Source organism: Convolutriloba macropyga, chromosome 12 (genome assembly GCF_964194025.1).
Source record: "Convolutriloba macropyga chromosome 12, txConMacr16.3, whole genome shotgun sequence".
Classification (NCBI taxonomy): domain Eukaryota; kingdom Metazoa; phylum Xenacoelomorpha; order Acoela; family Convolutidae; genus Convolutriloba; species Convolutriloba macropyga.
In genome coordinates this window covers 21,731,381-21,744,084 of record NC_134479.1, presented here as the reverse complement: position 1 = coordinate 21,744,084, position 12,704 = coordinate 21,731,381, and positions in this window count along the sequence as shown.

The following is a 12,704-nucleotide window of genomic DNA, read 5'->3' as shown; positions in this document are numbered from 1 at the left end:
GGGGGGGGGGTAAATGGTGTTAGATTGAGGGGCTAATTTGTTGAAACGGCGTAATTCTAAAAAACATTATTCATAGAGATAAATCATCAAGAGTTTGACAAGCATTGATGGTCTGGAGGCTAAGGAGAACCAGCTGAGGGTACAGAGGTTGTGGGTTCAAGACTGACAATTATGGGGGGGGGCTATTCCATGAGGGGTAAAATGATGTAAGATTTGGGTAACTTGTTGAGAGAGGGTAATATGGTGTAAGAGTTGATATGCCAAGGGTGAATAATGATGTAAGAATTGGGCTGCAATGGATGGGTTTTTTTAAGAAAAATGCAGCTCAAAACACTTACCTTTTTTTGGGCTGCAGTGGGCTGCCTGGGGGGGGGGGTGTTAAAATGATGTAAAAGTGAGGGGTAAAAACAAATGAACCCCTACTCAAATGAACCCCTACTCAAAAACTAACCACCTATGCAAAAGTCTGGGGGTGCTTTCTCCTTTCACCCTAACACTAACATATTTTTACCCCATCGAAAGACCAAAATAATGCAGGAGTGGAGGTTAGTTTATCTTTATCCCTTCACTCTCACATTAATTTACACCCCTTGGCACCTTGGCAGCCCATTGCAGCCCAAAAGATGTAAGAGTTGTGAGCTAATTTTTTCTAAATAATCCTCCTATTGCAGACCTACTCTTATATCTTTTTGGTCTGTTAAGGGCGTAAAAGGTTGAAGGAACAAGGAGGTAAAAATCAAATTAACCCCCACTCTTAATTTTTTGCTCTATCAAAGGTGGGAAAAATGATGTAAAAGCCTGGGGGTTGTTTCTCCATTAATCCCTCACTTCTACATCTTTTTACCTCCTTGTCAGACCAAAAAAGATGTAAAAGTGGCGAGATAATTATTTCTACCCCTCTTTCTTTCAACATTTTATGCCCCTTGGCAGCCCATTGCAGCCCAAAAAGATGTAAGCCATGTGAGCTGCTTTTTTCTTAAAAAATCCACCTATTGCAGTCCCACTCTTACATCTTTTTGGGCGGAAGAATTTGACCTGGGGAGCATCCTGACTCCTAGTTTCCTTTATTGAGAGTTTGGGGTTTTCACGAGGGGAAAACAAAATTTCAAGACAACTGATTTGCAACTGACAAATAAGACAAAAAAAATATTTTTGGGCTCAGTATTTTTATGATGTCAGATTTTTCGTTAAGGATCAAATTGATCTAGAAGTAATCATTTAAAGTGAAATTAGATAGAACCACTCTGGCAGATCCAAGCCAAGAGCAAAGTGATGTACTTATGTATTCAAACAATGATGAAAAACAGATCCTTGTAAATGAGATGCAATTAACGAAACAAGAAAAAATGTGTCATAGCTCAAATATTTCTATTCCTTAAAGTTTTTTAACAAAAGAATTGCCGTAAGAGTAATGGCCTTGGAAGATTTTTGAGAATAGCCTGTTATCACAATTAATGAACTATCTCAAGGTGCAAATTACCATAGAAAGAAACGCGCACTTTCATTTTAAAATAGTAGGGCTGACGTGAGTTAAAGGAGAAGTTATTTTTTATTCTTTTGGTCTGATCATGCTATTTAAGTCAATAATTTACGTGTAAAAAAGAAAGCATCAGAGTGTTTTTGCGTAGAAATTAGCAGATTAATTCATCGGCTGTTGAAACTCACTATGCCTCTATCTGATTGACCGACAATTCCCACAAACTCACCGAATTATCTTGGCATAAACGTGACAACAATTAACATATTTTTCTCCAATTTCTGCAGCAAAAAATTTCTTTTTATTTATAGAAGAAAAAAATTATTATGAATTATTCTACCTGTTTTTTGAAATCTAAGCATCCACGGGTTTGATGACATTTGATCTTTTGCTTTTTGGTGGCGTCACTCGTTGGAGTAAATTGTTCTGAATTGTTAAAAGTGAAAATTACACCAGCTTGCAGACAGTTACTTAAAGTACTGAAGAGATTACTAAAAATTGATAATATGATTGTAAGAAAAAGTGGAAATAAATATTCCACAGCTAGGAAGAGCTTCTCAAATGAGGCGTTCAAGGGTTCTGATACTTTCAAACAGATAGTATGATCACAAAAGTTTTTTTTTCTGAACACATCGGAGACATATATTATTGATTCACAAAAATTTAAAGCTGAACTAGTCGAGACTGAATTGTCATCAAGCTAAATACTGTAATGCTTTTTGGTAATGCTTTTTCAAAAAAAACGAAAAAAATTCAAATAAACGGTTTTAGGCAATATCCAATTTTTGGTAATGCTTTTTCAAAAAAAACGAAAACAATTCAAATAAACGGTTTTAGGCAATATCCAATTTTTTGTTTATGCGCATTTCTGATGTCAGTTTTTATTAGAGCACTAAAGTGCCACTTTGAAAGTCCATTATGACAACTAAATTTTTCTGGATCGTAGTACATTTTTGCAAATCTATTTTTCTCTCAATTGAATCTTGATTTCCATTTTCATTCTTTTATCTTTGAAACAGAGATTCTGCACTCATGTGACCTAAGAAAACCAAGTTTTTTTGCAGGAATTTTTTATATTTTTCTCTGATGTTTTTTAAAAAAATACTTTCAACCTATGTGGAGCTCAAACAAATTTTAATGATTCAAAAACAAACTCATAAATCACATTCAATTGACTTCCTGGATTTGTTATGCCGATCAAATTCTAAGGGTTTCAGCTGATGATGTTATTGGTCTTTACATAATGTAACAAAATTGAAAAAGATATTAAGGTTTATTTTTCTGTGAATAAAAGGAAATGTACTTGAAAAATTGTTTAATTTAAATTTGTTCATCGTAGTTGGACAATAATGCAGTTCTTTTAAAAAATTGCTTTATAATTAGGAACATTGGTGTTGGAAAAACATCAAATTGTTGTTTGTTATGATGCCGATTAAAGGGCCGATATGGGCACTTTTGCGCAATGTTTCAGACTTGTATGATCCGATTACATACTCATTACGTACACGTGCTCAGTTTCTTTCTATTGCGTTTCTAACACGATGATTCATTACCAAGCGCATTGAAAACTTTTATGAGTCCATTCCCGTGCTGAGAAAAAGCCAGGTTGATTTAGGAATTATTTTTTGTTATAAGAAACGCTCTTTTCTTAGTTTTTTGTGAGGTAACTCTCTTATGGTGGCTTTTTTGTTTTTATTTGATCTAATAGAGGAATTTATATAAGAAAAGGTCCATGCCACTGACCTGTGAAGTAATCCAAATCCTATTCGAAGTACATGAAAAAATTAGTTTTTTTTTAGTTTGGAAATAATTAGTTTTTGTCATCTAATAAACTTTTTAACAGATTCAACAAATACGCAAGACTCAATTAATAGCTGGGCTGTTCATTCCACTATGTATTATGGGAAAGTTCAACTGAAGCGTTTTCGGAAAAGAACCAAGTAAATAATGACCTTGAATTATTTTCAGAGCAAAAAGCGAATTCTATTTTCAAAACTGTAAAAAGATAATACTGGTGATCTGAATTAAACTGATGAGAAAGGATGATTAAGTAATAAATGATTCTGGTAAAGATTCAATTGTAATCCTACCTTCAATTTTTTATTCACCTAAGGAAAAATTAGAGCCGAATTTGGGGACCCATGATATCAACGATTTGAATGGCATCCAAACAAACATTAACCAAATAGGTAATTTTCCAAAGAGATGAAACTATTTTTTGGTAAAACCCGGACTTAACTATATCGACTAATTATTTGTTAGCAGTACACGTGCGGCCTTAGTTGAACCCCAATGGAACAAAATTTTTTGATTATAGTTGTGTTAATCGGTCATAGAATAGAGACAAGTGAGTTAATTAATCTCGGTTGCTTTCTCAGTGAGAATATATTGTTGAAACTATTGTATCCCGGTAACTATAGTTCGTCGTTAACTCAACTTAGAAATTCAGCTATTGTTTTCCTAACTTAGATCGGTTTTTCGGGGTTTTCACATTTGTATTTAATAATAATGGATTGAACATTTACTTGCATAACATTCGCAGAAAATTTTAATTGCTTGCTCGACACAAATGGAAGCTCAAGCTCAATGTTGATTAAATTTTGCTGATCCTTAAGTAACTTTGATATCTTTTCACGGAAAAAGGATAAGGTCTATCGATTTAGTAAATTTTCTCCACATCATCGTTAGACGACCTGACACTTTACGTGCAGCCTCTTTTATTCAAATATAGTTGAGTTGGGTGACTGCAAAAAATCACGATAAACCAATCATTAACTAGGTTAGGTTAGACAATAGGAAGTGTGTGAACACCATAAACGACTGTGGGCATCACCCTGATAATACATTTCTCAAATTGGGCTAACCAGTGGCGCTCTTTCGGGCAGATGAATATTGGCGCCCATCTGACGGTAGGGCTGCCTACTTATAGAAGAAGTGCAAATTAGGTTAACTCATAAAGTATTGAATGTAGAACCAATTACAATATCCAAAATCTACTGTGACCCTTATTACCTCATTACCTGATAGGCAAAGACTTGGTGCTCTGTTCAGGTGGGTTGAAACTAGTGCGGCTGGTTTGTGGAGTGTACAGTGATGAGCTCCTCGCGCCATCTTAAAACATGTTTTAAATATATTGGTTTATCAAGTGTTTACTTTTTTCAAATGGGAACTTTGAATCCCTCTCTTGGAGTCAAAATTTCTCTTCTTAAGTAAGCAAATTCTTAAGATATGAAATCAACTATTTTAAGAGAGAGACTTCAGGACATATAACTGTCTGAAATTTTATCATTTAAAACTTCAAAGAGTTATAATGTCTTAACAATTTCAAAAAAGGATTGAACTGAAAGCTTGGTATAACCCTGGCTTCCTGTTAGGAAAAAAACTTTTGCCAAGTTACAGTCACTTGCTTTAGTATATTACTACAAGGTGTTGTTAGAAGTAGACGTGTGGAATTGTGAATAGAACACACCTCCAACCCAGATTTTCAAATTTTGTATCGGCACTACAGAAGATAGCGTGATTTTTTTACTGAGTAAATTGGGAATTTCTTGAGATAACTGAAGCAGCAAATTTTTATAGCACCGCCGTTTTCCCACAGTCCTTCATTACACCACCCAAGACGTTGAGAGTTGAAAGATTCGAAATTTGGAGTCCGCTAGGAATGTCAACAATTGTGACGATTAAAAAACGCAAAGTCCTGCACATTTGTTTGAACAGCTATGCATTTGGTAGAAATTAAAATCTTCCCGCACCAATTTTTCCAAAGAGTGTGAGGGCAACTAGCCTAACCATAGAGAGTGTTGAATGCGCTTAAAATCCTTATCGGCGACATTCCGAACGCGAGGATCGCTCACATTGAGTTCAAAAAGTCACCAAAAGTTAGAGTTACAGTCGATTCCAGTTTTCAAGGAGAGTTCATAAGTTGGCGGAAGCAGATAATAATCAAATCCACGCAACAAGAAGAGTAGAAGCAAACAAGGACAATTTCATGGACGGATTCTTTGGCGATGTAATACATTAAATAATCCAGAAGCCATCATCAAATCGGAAGCCAATGGACAGCAAAGATTAAGGAAACGACATGATAGATGAACAATTATGAGTAATAAGAAGATGAAACGACAAGCGCTGACTGTTGAATCCTCAACCTCAGTTTGTCATCGACTAAAAAGCAAGACTATAGTTGGCTGAAAATCAGGCCAGAAGTGACGCATAGACAGATTATGGAGAAGATTTGTGGAACGCAGACAAGATTCCTATCAGGAGTGATTCCACACACTTTTTAGAGCCGATGTCACAGATGCAGTGCTACAATTGGAGGAAGTTCGGCACACAGTACAAACAATGCCCCAAAACGAAAAAGAACATTTGAGTGTTCAGGAGATTTAAAGTACAGATGGTTAACCAATCGTTAGGAATACTCTACAACGAGCCATTGAAAAACATTTGAGCTGTATCAACAAAATTCAATCTGAAACAGTTTTCCGAGAGACAATGTAGATGATGGTTGATCTTGACAGACAAAAATACAAAGCATTAGTAGACAATGGGAGCAATGTTACTTTTCTATGGGCGACAGCATTTTTGCTTTACGAAAAAGTTACCAGGCTGAGACCTTTCTGAGAACAAACTTTTCGGGTCACCAATGATCTCTGGAGAAACATGGCGTTTTCATCGGGGAGATAACGTTTGAGATCAGTTTTAAAGTCAAAGCCAATCTCCTGGTGACCGCTGGTCAAAGTTGTACCATTGATACTGGGAACTTAAGTGATGGAAGAGATCAAAAGATCTTTGGTCTTCCCTTACGAGCAGCTTTTGATATAGAAAGGGTTTCATCTTTCGAATTTTCTAAAAATATCTATTCAAGTACATCTTTGTGGACCAAAGGAGAAGCCAATGCTGACCAATTTGAAAACACGGAATTAGAACCAAAGAACTCTGCAATTCTTGAAACAAATCCAACGCGATATGGAGTTAGAGCACTTATCTAGGTTGATCTTTGATTATATCACACTCAGAATTCTCCAAACACTACATGAGTCCGTTTTTAATCAGTTAACACGGAAGCAAATACGGAAAAGAGGACGTTCTGTCAAGTCAGTGAAGCATCTCAAAAGAATTAATGGCCGCCGAGAGACAAAAAATTTCCGGAAGATACCTGCAAGTTAAGTCTTTAGATAATTCCCTCGGACGAATTAATCTAGGAACAGCTGAAATCTTGAACGAGAAAACGAGTATCCAACTTCATGAAAAATAAACTTCCTGCAATTGGCACAGAGACTCCATGCACGTCTACGACTAAAGTTAAGTGGGCAAACGCAGAAAAACATCCAGACAAAATGGGTCAAGATATTTAAATTTTAGGCAGGCAAACGCTCTATCACAAGGCAAGAACTTTGTAGCAATATTGGCCCTCTGAAATTAGATGGAACTTGCTGATGGCGTGCTGTACATGAGTTGGCATGTGGAAGAGACAATGGGACCTGATAGCAAACTTTTGTGCCATAAGGACTCTGAGAGACGGTTCTGGAACTTATTTTTGACTCCCAACTCAGTAGAGTCTTTTTTTCAATGACTTTGGATAGTGCACGATAAAAATTCTTGTGGTTCAAATCGATGACAGAGATGAAACTAAAATGTAAGAACGGCAATGTGTGTCAAGCACACAGCACTGCTGGGAGGAGAAAGAAAGCACATCATCAGACAATCAATGTGAGGAATCGCTCGAGGAAAGCGACAGCAGTTACCTTAGGAGCTGTTTCAAGAGCAAAAGCTTGCGGAACAAAATACATAATTGTGTTGAGCTACTATGTCAGTAAGTATTAGATAAAATCATTTGAATAGATGCAGTTAAAGTGATAGTTGAGAACTGCGTTTTGACGTTAGGATCACCTGACATACTGCACACCGATGAAGACACAAGTTTCTTCGGCGATATGCTGCCGGAAATAAGCAGAGTATTTTGAATTAAAAACAAACTAACAGTTCATACCTCCCGCCGGGAAACCTCATTGTAGAACGTCACAACCGGGTCAATGCAGATGGAAATTGAAATGGTTGCACAAATAATGGGAGAAACTGTGAGCAAATGGTTCCCAATCTGAACTTTATGCACAATACGACGATATCCAAAACAACAAGACAGACTCTAATTTCACTTGTATTTGGACAAAAAAAAAACAGGTACACCTTTGATTAAATAATCCCTGAAGCGCATTGCCACGGAGTTTTGAGCTACGAAATCTAATGGCCGGTTAATGAACAGTTCAGAGAATTACGTCTGAATGCTATCGAGAAATTTGGCTGCAGACAAAAGAGAGAGACAAAAACTATACCAGAAAAACGTTTTTGCAGTCGAACTGAAGCCGTACCAGTGAGGGATAATTGAACCCAACAAAGCAATATAAAATCTAATTCTTCCATTGGATGGACCATTTTTGATAAAATTTCATCTAAACATAGTCCTTAGAATGAAATCACACAATTTCTAACGATTCGAACAAAAAAAAATGGCGCATAACGCGATACAGTCAGTTTGAGGCAACCAAAGAGGAAGAGGGGCCATCCAAAACGGAAACGAGATTATCTCTTAACAAGAGACAGCGAGTACCACCAAATACAGACAGCGACAGGGAAGTGCTGAACAAAAATTTGAAACTTCAGACCAATAGTAATTTCAAGACGACAAATCAGAACTTCCCCTAAGAACGGATAATGGATAGCAAAGATTTTTTATGACATATTCACTTAACGCCGGATAACAAAAAAAGATCCCATTGAGAGTATCAGGCCAGCGGATTATGGCATTCAAGAATAATGCGCACCCTAAACTTCTAAGCATGTTCCCAATGACATTTAAAAACCATTTGTGACGCCAGCTAAAGATCTCAGATCCAAGTCTATTACCAAATATCTCGAAAACCCTAGGTTGGCTAAGAGATCTAAATTAAGGAATCTCCACACCGAGAACTAGGCGATCCAAAAAGTCTCGTGGAGATTCTCGCATTAAAAAACAGACATTGTTCCCACTACATAGCAAAAAGAGAAGAAATTTTAGCTGTTCAAAATAAATAAAAAATCACAATGAGTAAGTCTTCTCAAAATAAATTTGATAAACGTTCGTTAGGGAAGATAATAGAGAAAAGAAAAAAGCTTTGGTTGTTGGATTATATGAAATATTTTGGCATTTACGTGGAAAAATCAAGGTATTTATCTGTTAATTTCCGCTTGTTGCCCAATTTTTTTTACTTCAGCGACTTTTTTTTAACGAAAACAGTTACAACCCTGTTTTTTCTCCTGAATATATAAGTAAAGTACTACCTAGCGCATCTCGGGCAGTAACCAATCAAAAATGCTCCAATGAACAAGATTGGTTACCTACTCTTGCAATACAATTTCTCGGGAGCGCTGGACCTACAGCTCACGTTCTGTTTCAGCCTCCAGCTTGGGTTTTGGCTGACTCATATCTAACTGCTGACATCGTGGTACCGCTTACCCAACCTGTTGGAATTAAAAAAAAAAACAAACACGGAAGAGCACCATGTTTCGCAGCAACGAAGAATTGAACACTCTACTCCACAACCAATTTAACAAAAAATTTTTATTTATTCATAGCGAGAACAAGAAGCAGAAGAAGAGAGAGCGGGATTTGCCAAAGAATTGACATCCTACGTAAACTGAAAAACCATTATGCAGCAACAACGGTGTTTGCAATTGCCGTTTGTAATGGGTGCTAAAATTGCTATAATTTTGGGAGCATTGCTCAAAAATCTAGAATGCAGACTTCTCTCACTTCTAATATTTGTCATAGTTCCAAAAGCAGATGGAACATGTTAAGGGCAGGTTGCACAATCTGGAATTACATTTTGCACCTCATTGATAAGGAAAACAAATCAATCCATATACAGCCACCAACCGTTTGCTGCAAGCATGCTGTTCTATCTGACGGATTAATAAAGTCAACATTGATTTTACTCGGAGTAACAAAAACATTTTTTTTGGGTACATTTCTGCGGAAACAGTTATCTCTTCCTCCTTTAAGACTGCAGCTTAAATTATAGTTTATTAGTAATTAACAATGCGAATGTCAGCGACTACGGGCTTCTGGTCACTATGACTACTCCTGTTTACGGCGGAGAGCCAATTCACAGCGCTTACAGGCAATTACAAAATCAACCAACAACTCATCGAAGGCGTAAAACGCTGAATTTGGACGGGAATTAATGATTGTGTCCAGAAGTGAAGAGAATTATTCTTAAATAAGGATTGAAAATTTTTTTCACGCGTAAGGAAACGGAAGCCAAAAGTTTGCAAAAAGAAACCAGTGTCATTGGTGATTGCCAAAGATTCAGCTTTGCTTATCGGCCTTACTCCATGAGGTGGCTGATTTGAAGACCTGTGTACGAGAAATGAAGGAATTGTTTATTTTGCAAGCAGCAATCTCCTTAGCCAACTCCAAGTATGTTTTATGTACGTTTCTGTACAAAATCATGTAAAAAGAGCAGAAGAAAAAATCTAGTCAAAAGAATGGTTGCAACAATTGTCTGGTGCATCTTCATATTAACAAGCAACTGCTTCACCCAACAAACGGTTTGGCAATATTAACCGACTCTATAGAATCTTTAAAGCAAATGGGATCAATAACCACACTCCAAACTCCAGAAATTTGTCAGGCTGTTTTGAAGATCCCAAAATTATAAAGAGTCACTCCAGAGCCACAGAAGAGAAAATCCGACTTGAACACTGAAAATGACTAGATCAACAATCAAGGATCGCCATAATCTTAACGCCACAAATATTTAGTGCGAGGGTTGACAATGTCGGACAACTTTTTAATGGGATCAATTTTAAAAATTGTAAATCATGAGTCAATACTACATACACTAAGCTGGACGCACTGTTCGATTTTTCAACATGGTGCCATGCGTTTGTATTTTCTGCTGTCTTGGTCGCATAAAAAATAAAAATCTTACAAGACGACAGAACACTTTCACAATTCAACAAACAACAACCAAAAATATAACAGAAATGAAAAACCGCCTGAATATAGACTGAATTTAGTTGAGATAATGAAGATTTAAGATCAAGTTGTAACTCAATTTGTCGTACCACAAAATTTAATAGTGCAATCTACTAATTGTTCCTTCCTATAGCGTAATCGGATTTTCGGTTTTATATTTCACGGTATTATAAAATTCAGGAGAACGGTTTAGTTCGTTTGGGAAAGATGTAGGGACGTAAAGTTTAACTCAAGTATGATTCAGAACAGAACTAATTCAATAATGATTTTAAAATTTTTACCATCGAAAGCTAATTTTGTTGATCTCTATAAGGATAATAACATTGAAGTATCTTAAGCTGAGGATAACGACTGAATATTCACAAAAATTTTTCGAAAATGATACAATGATAGATCAAAATTAAGTTGCCTTCAATCTAGAGAAAATCATAGAACCGGTATTGGGGACTTAAGACATCAAGGTCTCGAATGATCTTCAGGGAAACTTTATAAGAAAGACTTTACCTGAAAACATTACCCAACAGTACCCATATGATTTAAAACTTTTTGATAAAATCCTGATTTATATATATCAAAGAAAAATAAGTAAGCAGTATATTCAAAAGTAAAGCACTGTTGGGTGAACAAAACTGTAATGATCAACCAATCAATGAAAAGATTAAGCTATGAAAATAAAACTAAGATGACTGCAGAGGCGACTGTGGGCATCACCCAGACCATTGATTTCTAAGAGTTTTAGCGGGCTGCGCTTCTTTCTGGAGACGATTAGTGAAAATACTCCGAGGGCAGGGTCGTCTTATTTTATACGACTAGTTAGGGTTACCAATGTAGGTTGGACAGTTGTACCAAGTTGACTCACCAAGGTCTGCGGCAACACTTAGCCCTTGATGGGCAATGTCTTAGCGCTCTGTTCAAGGGGATTAATACTGGTCTAATTTGGTTAAGGAGTTAACACTGACAAGCTCTACGCGCCATCCTCAATCCTGTCTTAAGTATATTGGTTGATCAAATGTTTAATTAACTGAATTGATACTGACGTATAGTTCTCTCTCTTATAATCATCAACTTCTTTTGATTAATAAACAACCTTTTAGGATTTGAAATCAACTCTCGAAACAGAGGCAGGAGGTCATTCAATTAAACTTTTAATCGAATTCAATGTTATAACACTTTGAAAACTTTAAATAAGAATTGATGGTAGGGCTTGGTGTGACATATTATTGCAGTTAAGAGTAATAAAATAGTGAATTTACTACTCCTCCCTCTAGTTTTTTCCGCCAAGATGTTATTCTAAGTAGAATTGTTGAATTCTGAAAACGATAGAACTTCATCCTAGTTTTTCAAATCTTATACATTAGCCTTGTTTTCAATCCCTAAATTGCATTCTTTAATGGACTTCTAATGGAAGCTTTTTCAAATGTCCAATAACTAACAAAAATTTTGTCTGACGGATTGTCATAGAAATTACTTATCAAAAAATGGAGTGCGAGACGAAAGAGATTGAGTATCGAAAACCACAAGTGTAATGTTCCATACATATCTAGTTGTTCATGAACTGTAACATTTTACGAAAAACTGTAACTTTTTTGAAAAAATGTTACACTACCAGTAAAAACGCTACAGTGCTATCACTGGTAGTGCCAAATTTTTAAAGAGTTTGTTAACGGGCAACGAAAATGGGTGATAGTCTTTGAAGCTCTTCAATTGTTTTCAAATCTTCGGTAATTTGACCGTGCTTCGAATCTCACGAAACACTTTTTTAATCAATTCAGCCAGTCAATAATTTCCGGTTGGGCTCTGAGAAAACTAGGGGACAAGAGAATCTGGCTCAGATTGAAAAAATGGTGAACCACCATAGTTAAATTGTCCTTTATCTAACCTTTTTTGTTTAAATTGTCTTTTATCTAACTTCTGTTCTGTGAATTTATTTAACGTCGCAGATATCAACGAAAATAAACTTCTTTCTCCTTTTCAATCTAAAATCAATACCAACAGATGGTTCTTATTAAACAGAAACAAAACAATAGACGGATCTGAAAGCTAAAAAGTGGCACACACCGACGCTTCTTTGCAGTTTATTATTTTGAACACAGCTGAAAATGACGAGAAAATTTTGGAACTTTGAGCAATTTTAGAAAAGTAAAACCAACGAAAATGACTTTTGGTCAATTTTATTATATACAACCATCTGAACTCAGGTAGACTTTT